The sequence below is a fragment of the Struthio camelus genome, chromosome 7, assembly GCF_040807025.1.
Source record: "Struthio camelus isolate bStrCam1 chromosome 7, bStrCam1.hap1, whole genome shotgun sequence".
In the NCBI taxonomy this organism is placed as follows: Eukaryota; Metazoa; Chordata; class Aves; order Struthioniformes; family Struthionidae; genus Struthio; species Struthio camelus.
The window spans coordinates 41,701,204-41,714,439 of NC_090948.1; the positions used below are offsets into that span (position 1 = coordinate 41,701,204).

At 42.8% G+C, this 13,236-nt stretch overlaps 1 protein-coding gene across 1 annotated transcript in view; it reads left to right on the forward strand.

Annotated features, from left to right (window-relative positions):
* PCDH15 (protocadherin related 15) overlaps positions 1–13,236 on the forward strand; it is a 1,072,490-nt gene that overhangs the window by 501,003 nt on the left and 558,251 nt on the right. Inside the window, exons 11-12 of the mRNA XM_068951042.1 lie at positions 5,126–5,289; positions 6,029–6,146. The gene's annotated coding sequence lies outside the window, so the exon portion shown is untranslated. The remainder of the gene's footprint in view (positions 1–5,125; positions 5,290–6,028; positions 6,147–13,236) is intronic.

Genomic DNA, 13,236 nt, shown 5'->3' on the forward strand with positions numbered 1-13,236 from the left:
GAGCGCTGATTTCGGCCCTGTCCGCAGCCGCTCTGCACTGGCAAGAGCGTTAGCAGGATCTGAAGGAGAAGGACTTAGCCTATTCTTGGGGTCAACAAGGGCCTGGAGAGACAAGATACAGGCTCCCTGTTACGTTATAGAGAAAGAGCAACATAGCCCATCTAGAAGCCGTTTTGGTGTGTAGTTGGCTAGGCATCCCGGCAGGCTTTCCCAGTCTTGCTGAGCGAAGCCTGAGACCACAACTAGGAGGAAACATATTCAATAGCTCAGAACTAGTAAGGGAAAAGGGGTTACTGAAAATCGTACCAGAAGTCTCTGGTGGACTTGGGAGGGGGAGGGAATAATCCTGTTGTCTTTATCCTTGTTCCGCAATTTCTTCCTTATTTGCTTAGCTGTGTAACTACGTGAACAGAAGAATGAAGTCAGCTCACAGCAAGGATTTCTCAGCCTTTTGGCTAGTATAGCCGCCAGCCCGCCTCTTCTCATTTTGGCTTGTCTTCCTTGGAGCGATCTCCTTTCTTGCAACTATTTTAGTTTTAACCCAGGTAGTGGCAGTGGGAACGGCTAGGTGTCACGTGAACCAGGAGCTTTTTATGAGGAAAGAGTGAAGTTTTGAGGATCTGCAGCATTCGCCTTTGTGGCCATATTTAGAGTTCGTTATCCCCTCGCCCTGCTAGAGGAACTGATTTGTTGTGAGCTTTTTGAACCCTGCTGTGATCCATGGTTTGAGAAATACCAAACTGGGACTTCAACTTGATGAATTCATGAATGCGTGCATCATAAATAAACAGCTGGACAAGAGTTTATTCTTTAAATAGGAGGAAAAAAAAGTCCCTAAAAGCTAATTTTGGCTGTAGATTGCTGAACGAGAAGTCCCCGCAAGGCAGCAGGCACTTCATAGCTAAGTTAGTTCAATGGTGAACCCTGACGTTGCCAGAGCAAGCATGACAAGAGGCAGTATAGAGCGTCCGTATTTGAGTGTTTGGGTGCAGGTGAGCAGTTATAGCTTCCCAGCTAACCAGATCACAAGTGTCAGGGTAGTTTTGTTCTTGTTTTGGGGGAGCTGTGGTAGTAAAGAAGAAACAAACACAAAAAAGTGGGCATTCCAACATTTCCTGGAGAGTTAGATGACCAGCGGCAAAAAGCACAACTGCTATTTGTAGCTATCAATTTATATCTGTCATTTTAAATGATTTATAGATATGCCTCCAACATTACCTGGACCTTCAGAAATCCTCGAGTGTTTGTGCCCGTGGATTTGCTTTTAGGACAGTATCTGTTATCGTGTTAACCTCTTCCTTTTAACATTGCTTAAAAAAAAAAAAAGCTTATGTTGAAAACTTGGGAAGATGTGCATCTAACTATCATAATTAAAAAGTCAGGTACTGAAATCAGTCTGCATCATACCGAAAATTAATTCTAGAGTGCCATCTCTAATGATGGGGGAATACTTCTTGCGTGATTAGATAGCTTCAGGCACAGAGGAAAAACCCTTTAATGAGCTTGGAAAAGATAAGTTGCTGTGTCTGAGTCCTTGCGAGGTACTTACTTTGACGGAGTAGGGCACTCAGTCAAGGTACTACCGACTTTGGCTGTTGGTGCAGCTAATGCTGAAACAGATCTGTTGTGGAAAATTTTCAGGGAGTGACTTTCCTTTTAAATTATTTAAAAAAAAAAAAAAAAGAAGAAGAGTAAATTATTGCATTAGTTCAAGTGTCTTTCCTGATGTTAATAATTAAATGTGTTACTGTACCTCTGAGTATCAAAATTACCTCTTCTAGCAGTGACGGCTAAACAGTCTTCTATTTTGAGAATGCGTGAACAAAAGTCCTGGTTATTAATATTATTTGTTTGCTAACAGTGAAACATACTGATTTCAGAGATGGTGACATACTGATTTCAGAGATGGTGTTGGCCATTCAAGGGAAGCCTATCTGTTAATGTTTTTATCCCACCATATGCTTCCCATTCGTGTTGTCGTCTTTATCCCAAATTGTGTGACCCCATTAGTGGCGTTTGTCAGTCCTCACAAGCTCTTCAAATTTGGACTATTTTAAGAATTCAAATAAAGAGTAGCCTTTTAAGTTTTTTTTTTTTTAATAACATAAGGGCAAACTAAGGATCCCTATAAATTTACAGCTTTCTATCAAGTTTTATGTGCACTACTTAAAACATAACTCGGTTGGAAATATTTCATTCAGTAATCATTGCCACTTAAAGGAATATATATCCTTTATATGGGCTAGGCATGAAAGGTTCTGAAGGAAAGAAGGGTGCCTTTGGACTGGCTAGATTAGATGCATGGGCTTGCATTACAATATGTTTTGTGGACTGAGTAGGTATAACAGTGAGTTTTACAAATACCTTCAGTCAACCTCGTGTGACAAACTTGGTCTTTAGCATTTTTGAGGAAGTCTGATAATGCAAACATGCTGCTAGGTCCTTTTTTATGTAGGTGTGCATACCTGGAAGGAGCAGCAATAGCTGTGCCTATTTTTCGTGACCATTATGCACATCACAGTTTACTTTTTGCCTGTATTCTCCGTGAACAGAGAAGAGAGAAATAGAGGCTCGTAAGAGCAACAGAGAAGAAAGATGATAGTCACCAGATTTAAGAAACCTCTGGATCGAGTACCTGAAAGGAGTTAAGGGAAAATAAAGGAACTTTGGAGACATCCCTCTCCTGGAATACACTGCCAAGACATCCGCTTTTCTGTCAAGGGCAGAGTCCACCAGATTTGAGGGATTTGTTGGCCATGCGACCTGCAAGAGCCATCACTGAGAGAGAAGGGAAGGAGGCAGGGTCTGCCGCCCCAAGGGCCGTCGGGGAGAGGGCCGCCCCGGGGCTGGCGTTGCACACCCGCTAATGCCGCGGGTTCTCTGCCTTTCCAGGTGGGCGGCATTAAATGTCGCTAAGCATGTCACCGTGTCAGCCAAACGTCACCACAGTGACCTCCGCTGATCATGAGGTCACGTAATGCTAGGAAAGTAAGCGAGCAAAAAGATAATGATATCTTGGCCCCTGACTGTATGCTGGATCCATTACTGCTGCAGGGAGGTACAAGAGCGATTAAAAGATGGGAAAGAATGTAGGATTTCAGGCAAAGGCATCTTAACCTGGTGCGGGATAAGGTTGCTGTAAACAGCTGTACTGTGCTCTCTTTGCAAAGCCAGAATCTCTCGTATATGTTTGCTCTGTAGCGGCATGTTGCCTAGTGTTTTTGCTGGGTGCCAGCACGAGCAGTGACAGTGGTAGGAGCTGCCAGTTACTGATACAAAGTGCCAGCTCCTGGGCTGTGTATAATGTCGGTCCAACGCATTTGTCTAATACTGTACTACCGAATACAGCTTGGGAATCCCTTTTCCAGGTGATTCTGACCTGCTAGGAGCAGAGAATTAATCCTAGCCTGAGCAAGGCAAGCAGGAGCAGGAAAAAAAAATACCCTGGATGATTTTCAGTATGCTCTGGGAAGTATTGTGGCTTGGAAGCATTTCAGGTGCGGGATACTGGAAATTATACGTTAAGCCACCATACCTCAGGGAGCCACACATCTCGCTTGATTGGAAGTAGGTGCTAGTTCTCAGGGGCGCGATGCAGCAAGTGGAAGCATCAGCCTCCTGGCAGCATCTCTGGACCATCAAGGTTTGACGTATCCCACGCTGAAGGTTATTGTGTAGTTACTGTTCTGAAGTCAAATTACTTAAAAAGCCTTCTGTATTTCATACTTACTGCACGGAGGAAAAAAAAAAAAAAAAGTGAAAGAAAAAGGCAGTTGACAAAGAGAAGCTTGTCTGTCATCTGACCAAACCCAGTTTTGTTTGGAGGAATCATTAGTAACTATTTCAAGTAATTCTACTTATTTAATCCTTTCAGTAAGTTTATGGTGTTCATCCGTTTCCATACTATGTAAGATACCTAATTTTCCAGTATTTTGGCCACTTGTTTGCGTTGCTGCAAGGGATGACGTTTATTTACTGCCTCAGGAGCTGGTCATTTCACGCGTGGATGGATACATTCATGGAGTTTTGAGAGAGACTTCTTCAGTCACTGCCCCAGCCCTGCTAAGATTTGTTTCTTCTGTCCAAGCAATAGATTACCTTTATTGATGGAGAGAAAGCCTTATTGGCTGCTTTGTGCTTAAAGAATGTAAAAGATAATTTACTTTCTCATTTTTCTAATCTAATGTGCAGTGAAAATTTTTTTTACCCACAAGATCCTTATTCTTTCTTGTGAATTCATTTTTGGAGCCGTCCTGAATAACGTGTCCTTCACAAATCTGTGAGCACAATGATGGGGGAAATACACGTATTAGTCTATCTGCTTGTAGCTGTAGCCATCTTTCAGTATTTGTATTTCTGTAGTATAATGCTTTTGGCATCCCAACTGTCTATAAGCAGACACCTCAATAGGCCCCCCTCCCCCAAAGCCGTTAAAAATGGCCTGTTTATAAAGCAGCATTGATCTGGAGAGAGGGGTGTTAACCAATTCCTACGTTGTTTTATTATATGCAACTCTGTAATGTCCTTATGTGTAAATAAACAACAAATGCATGTTCTTCAAAACATAGTTGATGGGCTATGTTTTTTAATCTCATCAGGAATAAAGTTGCAATATTCATGGTCTCGAATTAATTCGATGATTAATTTACTCTTAAACACTGATCCGCCGAATGCTTTCCAGGACTCGGTTAGCATTACATAGATTAAGTGATGGCGGTAGCTGAAGGGGAAAAGGAGACGATCGTCTAGGTCCTTCGCTGTACTGCCTGTAATTTCAGTTCTCAGAAAGTTTTAGTAGAAAATGTTAATTTGAGTTTGCAGTGAAAATGAACTGCATTTCTGAAAATTTGGATCTTGTTTACCCTAGTTTAATAAGAAATTTTATGCTTTTAATTTGAAACCAATGGTCACTTTTATTTTTCAGCAAACCGTACGCGGAAGTGGATTCCGGAGTCAGTGTAGAAACTGATTTAGCCTGTGTTAGTGCAGTACTGTTTTTGTCCCCATGAAATAAACCTTTCTTAAATCGTTTAGAGGAGAAGCCATTTTAATAGGATTCCTTTTTGTTGAATCTAATTTTGTATATTCAGTAGAACTGACAATTTTACTTTTTTATTTGTTTTAGAAAACAGCGGTGCCATTTTTCTGAGTTTGTCAAAACACAGCTCTAGCTGTTGCAAGCAAATGAGAGTTGAAGGTCAGAGTGTCAATTCTTCTGCAGTTACGACGCGTTTTTAATCATCTTACGGCATCTAGACTCACAACAGGCGAAACGTAGCGGAGGAGGAGGTAAGTCAAGATGCTATGAAGGAAAAATATAACTATTGCCAGACAGTGAGCATCCGTTTTAGATTCACTTTAGGGTGCTTTTTGTTATCGGTCTTTTTTTTTTTTTTTGGTACTTAAATCAGAGTAGATTAAAAAGTAAAACATGTCAGATAGTGAGGCCGAGAATGCACCCTTTCAAAGGGGGTGATATCAGGGCAGGAGATTTAATTCCCTTGCTCATGAATGTCGTATCAAGGCAACGCAAGCCTGCATTGAGTGTTGGAGGGTGGAGAGGAGGGCTGTGCTATATTGTGCAAACTCTAGACTTTCTCAGATACTGGAATGCAGCCAGCAGTCTGTGTGGGCCCAAACCTGCGCTACCACAAACATTTACTTTGGTCTTTTGACTCTCGGATATAAAAAAACAAAAACGAAAAAAACCCAAAAAGCAAAAAAACTCCATGCGCGCACACCAAAAACTCTGAAGAACAATTACCCATCTGTAAGCGGGGAAAGGGTGCATTGCCTCTATTAGTGCGTGAAATCAGATACTGACGCGTAAGCGTGTTTTCTGTTGCTTTGGGTTTGTGATTAAATTGTTACAGCTTATGCACAGTGGTGTACTGAACGAGTTTAAAAATTAGGGTCAGTAGACTAACAGGTAGATAGCCAAAAGATGTTAGCTCATGCGTCTGTTATACAAGAAGGGTCAGAAATAGAAATGTATAAGCTAAGGTGTTTGAATTTTTCTGAACTGCAGCAAGAAAGAGAACCTTTGCAAGAGATCTGTCACAGTCAGTCATCCAAAGACAGGTTTTCCTCTTCACCCAGCATGAACTGAAGACTACAGAAGCCAGAAAACGGGGGTCAGGTGTGTGGTAAGTCATAGTAACTTAGCTTTACATAGTGAGGCATGCAGAAAACAGAAGTGGACATATGGGATTGCCTGCTGTCCCTATGTCACGCTCATTCTATGTGGAGCAGTAAATCTACTTAGTGGTTAAGGTCCCCAGGTCAAGGGTGGCGGCAGATGTGGATGGGAGGTGACTGATGGGACTAGGAGGCTTGTTTGACTAAACTGTCGCATAAGGTGCTTCCTACAGCTTAGTATGTAATTACTGGTGTTATTTGTCAGTATCCTACCATCACATTGAGCACTGCGTGGAGAAAATATGTTTAAGTTAGGATAACTGCTCCATATTCCTTTTCCTTTGGTATTCTGCTTTATCTGCTTCCCTTCTGAAGGCTCATGCCCCAGCTGAAACTTCCCTGCTCCGTTTTGTCTGCACATACTACTCCTTCCTCTTCCCTCTGTCAAAAAAGTTTGTGACAGTGAAGAAGTTGAAAATCCAAATTGTAATAATAATTAATGAAACATTTTAAAGAAACTTTGACTTACCAAGATAATTGTAGTTCCGTGTGTTATTACTGGTAGCTAGATCGTGAGTCTTTATCATTTTTGGAACAGGAAGGGCAATTCAAAACGCATCATTTTGTATTAGAGACTGTTGCAATACAGTTTCATTTCTTTTCTTCCACAGTCTATTTTTTGCCAATAAAAGTCTGCATAATGAATGTATTTTGTGCCCCAGTTTGCAGGTTATCAACCTGCTTATGTCCTAGGATGATGGTAGACTTATTTTAGTTCCGTTGCAATCGAATAAATCACAAATGATAAAACGGAAAAGTAATATATAATGTTATGTACCATAGGGGCAGATCCACTGTTATCTTACTATACAACATGAGGTGCATTTTAAAGTTTCATCAATTCAGAAGGAAGCGTAGTACGTGCAAACATCTTCTTACTGCACATGCTTGATGTAGTAGAAATGCTACGCTAGAGAGGTTGGTAAGCAGGAGATGGAACTGGCAGTAGCTGAGCTTAAAAGATTTAAAAGTACATTCCCTAGGAGAGCTTCGGGTTGTTTAAAGGGAAAATACGGACCGTTTGCATAATGTAAGAGAACAGAGGGTGGTTCTTTTAGTGAACGTTTTGAACATATGTGAACATAAGCACATTTTGACAGTGAGTATGCTCAATGTCCTGTCATATCCTAGTGGATTTTTTTTTTTCCTTGTGCACGCGTACTGCAACGTATGCTTTTGCTTGTCCGTTTTCCTTCCACGGTGCATGGTATAGAAGACAAAGCATAGTCACCGTTTCGTTTAATCTCAGCCACTTTGTTGAGACAGCTGCCTGGGATTTTTCTGAACAGCGTCCCTGCTGCTTTTTGGTGTAGGGGCATAGTGTGTAGCGGCATAGCGTAATCGGCGTGGAGCTGCTTGTTCACTTAACGCTCACTAACGTCTTGGCTGCGTCGGTGCCGTTGCTCCTGCTCCTGGCCCCGACTTGGGGTACTGAGGTCAGCGCTGGTGCCCAGAGTAAAGTACGTCTCACCCAAAACGTCTCTTCACACCTGAGATGTTTTGCTTTGCCGATACTGTCTCCTTGGCTCCAAAGCCAGGGCCCCCTTGTGCACTGGGGCCTGTCTAGGGTAAAAGCATGTGGCAGACGGTCACTTCTCTCCCAGTTTCATTGTGTGACAGCTCTTGCATTGGGATGAATGAGTGCTGACATTGCTGTGCATTCATTAGCTTGCAGGCAGTTTACCTCAACGGCTTCTGAGTATTGGGGACCTTGCAGTTGGGATCAGCCTTTGGTACCCTTTTCCCCTCCGAGTTACCTCTTAAAATCCTATTCATGTCGTGACCTGGAGGAAGAGTAACCCAAAACTGAGACGTTGTAACCTAGGGCTTGCAGTTCTAGATGTTACGTTTGCTCTTCTCTGAAAGTCACTGCCTAGCGACCGGTCTGTACTGATATTATGGATGTAATTTGAGGATTTTGTCTCAAACAGAAAACAAAGCAACAATTTCTTAAGTATTTTTTTGTGAATATAATCCTTACGTACAACAGAAATTTGAAAGCGTTCAAAGATGTGTGACTGCAAAATCTTCATAGATTACCTATATAGATATCCATACTATTATCTTTACAAGTCAGCAATTTTCTCTCTTTGTTCCACGTTATTGAAAAGGTCAGTGCAGTATATTTCAGCTGTACAGGCTTAAAGTCCCTTTGACCTGCAATGAAAAACACTTCTGCCAGGCTTCGTTCAGTCTTTGGTAGCACACTGAGCAGATCCCCGAAGACGGTATGAGATGAGCACTCTCTGCTCCTCCTGTGAGAATGGGAACCAGTGTTTGGGAAAAAGTTAGCCTCTCTTTACCTTCTCCTGTCTTTGCCCAAGAAGAGGAGCTGCGGATTCATTGTGTCGGGATGAGCAAGTGGTTCTATCTTGAAGGACCGTCGGAGAAGGAAAAGGTCTAGAAGACCTCCGTGATGCTATGTACTTCTCAGAGTGACTACCCTTTCTCAGCAGGCACAATAGGTGGTGTAGTTCACGCGTTTCCAAGCATTGCTTGCTTTCCTTTGGCTCAGCTGCCCGCTGGTGGTTTTCACATGCATGGCCTTCAGCTCTTTAAGAATTTCGGAGGGCAGGCTTAGCCGTCTGCTTGCAGTCTAGAAGGTGAGGAAGGGCGAAAGGGAATGGGGAAAGCGTGGCAGCATTTGTTGAAACATCCTGCGCTTGTAGCACCAATAGTAGAAATCTCGCATGCTGATTTGTTCAGATTTTCTTAAATGATTCTTTTCCCTCCTTAATGCTTTGATCTCCAGTGAAATAGTTGTCTGCCCTTTCTACTGTCGTCGTTAGGCTTCTGAGCGGAATAAATCAAGTGGGTCTAATTTAGCAACAGTACTGCCCTAATGGTGAGGACTGCTATCTACAAAGCTGGGGAAGCTTCCGTGTATCAGTTAAACTTTGTTAAAATCCTGCAGTTTCCTTCATGGTTCTTAAGGGCAATCCCTTCCAGCCCTCTAATACCCCCAGCAAGAAACAACTGGGCAAGCTAGCTTGGGTCACTCTTGTTTCAGCCGTGACATTGCTCCTCTTTATCAGAAAGATGGGACGAGTTGTGGAGAGGAGATCTGACTTCCTACTTCTGAGCACGTGTCCAGGCACCTACGTGAGAAATCTGAAAGTCTTCCAGAAGTCCTGAAGCCTAGGTGATCACGATCACCACTTGCTCCCATCTTATATTTTTATGATTAACACCTATGCACCAAATGGAGTGTGGTGTTAGTGGACTGAGTTTCTTTTTAGTTTTGCTGTTACACCCTTGCTAGCAGCACGTAGCACTGTGCTTAGAGGCTTGCTGCTAGTAAGAAAGTTAGCCAGAGATACAAAGTAGGCGGGGGCTTGTTTGTGTTTCCTTAGCGTTAAGGGCGGGTAATAAAGCTAAGTAGCTAAGCATGATTAGAGATACCATAGGTAGAGAAATATACTTAATTTACATGTAAATAAATGGAAATGTTTGGAAGAAACAAAAGTAGCAATTCAGCGTTGCAACAGTCTAAGGAAGAAGTGCAAAGCTGGCAGTCTGCCAAGGATCAATTTGTCCCGTACAGAGCAGCATGCCACTTGTGAGCAGTCAAAGCTTGTGCTTTCATATGTTTGTTCTATTAAGTCTGAGTGATAATCTAGTGAGCCACTATTATGAGGACACAATGGAACAACAACTCTATTGCTTCTGAATGCAAGAAAAAATAGAATAAATCCAAGAGGAAGCAAATGGAGTGCTTCACTGAACTTCTATGTGATTAGGACTAATATTTGACTATACCGTCTGGTTTGTAATAGTGATTTTGCTAGTAGAAGTGAACTTCTGCTAGTGTAATGTTTGGAAAGCTTGGTTTTACCACTGCTGTTGCTGACAAAACAAGAAAAAAAAGTTGCATGGTGCAGCAAAAGAGTTGTGCCAATTTCAGACTTTCAGCCTGTTTAACGTTTGTTTCAAACTTACGTTCGTATCAGACACTAATACGAGGACAAAATCAGAGATGATTAGGTGGATTGGTTTGATTGACAGTTGCGAGAGATCCAAAAATAGCTTCAGCCACAGCAAGCAATTTCATTATATAGATGAATAGAATGAGTAGAATAGGCTAACATTGCTAAAAATAAAAGTAAATTCGAAATGTTTTTTGAACTCCCCCAAAATCAAAACCTTTTTTTTTTTAGTGTTACTGTTTTGTTTTTAAATGAATTGTTACTGATAAAGATACGCATTTTCAGTTTGAGAGAAAACGCTGTACAAAAAATATCATCACCAAGGAAGATGATAGGGAAATACCAGTGTCTGTGTTACCCATTGTCTGGTTCCTCGGGATTCTTTTATATGATTTTTTTATTATTATTAGTTGTCAGAAACAACGATAAAGCAGTGATGTACAGCTAAAATGATCGTCATGGGAGTGTTTTTATGATACTTCAAAAATTTGTCATAATCTTACTGTACTTCATTGTCCTCATCTGAAATATGAAAACATATTGCTCTTCTACCCTTCACAGGAACTATGAGAATGAATCCGTGTCTAGTCTGCAGTTTTTGGGGATAGAGAAGTCACACATGCAACTCATAAGCTAACACTTTTGTAAGAATCCCTCTGAATGCGTGCATCCATGCACGCATCCGCACGCATCCGCATGCACGCGCACACAGTGAACGGAGCCTGACAGTGTGAGGAGGGTCTGGATGTGGAGGCATTGCACGTGCATAGCGAGACAGAGATGTACCTGAAAGTCGTCGTTCTTTTCTGGCAATTACAGTAAAACGTTCTCTCTGCTCTCCAGATGGAGTTTGCTGCCGTATGGCCTTTAAGTTTTCCCAAACCATATGTTAGTTTAACTAGGCGTTTGGAACTTTTTACAAGAAGGGGAAAAAGTCATGGTGCTTGATGGCAAATTTCCCAAATACCGCATGATGTTTGGCCATTTTAGGAGGCAGTTTATCTTGGCACACCTTATCTCTTATAGACCAACACCTATAAATCGACAGTTATCTGAGGGTCTTTCCAGGAAAGGGCGGCTCTGACTTGCTCGTTTTTGAGGCGTTGCAGTCCGCTCGGTAACTTTTGGGAGTGTGAAGTTCAGGGTAACTCAAGGCACGGCTCTTGTAATGCAGCTGGGTATAAATGTGTACTTTTGGTTTGAGAAGCAGGGAACATATATTGAAAACTTCTCATTAAAACTATGTATCGCTTGCCTAATGTTATTTTGTTAGTGTGCAAGATTATACTTTTCACAGCACGCTACAGCCAGAAGCAAGCCCGCTTATGAAGTCTGTGTTTTGTTCCTGTTTTCTGCATTTGCCGTTTCATTGTGAAACGCTCTTTGCTTACGGACAAACTGGTTCAAGACCGACAGGCAGCAGCCGGCTGTCTTTTTTGGGAAATGTTAAGACACAGTGAGGCTTGTGTACTTCTTGATACATCAAGCGCCAACTATATAGCACCCAGTACTGTATGTGATATAGCAAAGGATAAGCTGAATCACTCAATCACTCTGTCACAGTAATATTTTCTAATTAAATGTTGTGTCAAAATATTCTAAATATAATAGTTCAGTTTTTTGACTGGTTTCTCCTTTATATTTTGTATGTTTGTTTTTAAAAACTGTATTTAAGAGGTCTCACTGGGTTCTCACTAATGAGCAATGCTGTCTGCATACAAATTTGCCTGTCCTTTCTGAAAGATAGATGCTCTCTGTTTCTACATGTAACTGTTTATTAGCTGCGTTTAACTGTTTGTTGTTAGAGAAGACACTTGAAATGTATTATTGCAACTTAACGTAAAACCTAATTAGATGGCAGAGTTTAGCTGAACTTCCCATCTGGCAGGAAAAGATTTGCGCGGCACCACCGCTACTGTTAAGTTGCTGGGGATGCCTGCGAGGTGGCGGAAGTGGTCAGCTTTAGAAAGCTCCGGTCTGGCGCCCGACCATAGCGGGCGGTGGTGGGCTTCGCTCTGTTCTTCCATAATGAGATCTGCTTTGAGGCAGGTTATTTTTCTGTTCAGTTTTTCAGATAGGTTTTCGGAGGGCGGACCAGAGCAGAGCTGGGAGAGACTTCTTGCTAAATCGATTTGTAAGCTGAAAAGTTTCTTTACGCTCAGGCGGATGGCCTACTTGTAATCATACTTTGTAAAGAGAAGCGCAGTGGGCCGTGTCTGCCGCGTGGGGTGCCTCCCCGCGGCGCTCCCGCAGCACCTGCGGCCGGGGAGCGGGTGGTCGAGGGCAGCGGCGCCAAGGGAGGAGCCAGCGACCGGCAGGAAGGGGGAGGGGTTGCAGGGCAGCTGTCCTTCCCTCACAGCCAATCAGGGAGCGTCTTACGGAGAGCTGGACCAATCGGAAGGCCCAGTGCTCCCTTGCGGCCGCCTAATTGTCAGGTGCCCTGGAGCACGAGGGTCCCGACCGCGCGGTGGAGCCTGTTTTGGGGACGCCTGGGCGTGGAGGAGCGGGACGGGGTGGCAGGCGTGAGGGTCCTGGGGCGAGGGAAGAGCAGGTGCTCCAGGTGGCTGGAGAGAGTGACGGTCGAGGAGCTCTGGGAGACTGAAGAGGAACCGGTGCGGGCAGGGCAGCAAAATGAGAACCGGTCCTCAACAAGCAGCTGAGACCTGTATTTCAGCTGGGCCCTAAGCCGGGTGACCTGTTGTAACAGGAAGTCGTGACGTGTCTGTGTGTATGGGTAACCGGGAGCACGCTATGATTTCATACTGTGATTCAAAGATAGGAATTTGTTTGCATTCCTCAGTTGTGCTGTGTCCGTGTCACCCTTGACAGGTGATGAAGAAATACCTTCAAGGTATTTATCAGCTCAAATGCAGCAGCTTAGTATTATCGGATGAATACATACTCTTTCTGTATGCTTTAGGTGTGCATGCACAATGCTGTGTATTCATTTGACTTAAAAGTCCCGTTTATAGGTTTGCTTAATAAATGCTTTGTGTAAGAGTAAAAGAAACAAAACCTGTTTCTTATGCAGCTGCTATACTCGGTCTCTTTGTAAATGCAGACATTGCATTTCAGGAGATGAGAGTCTAAGAATACTATGCTGTTCCTACCC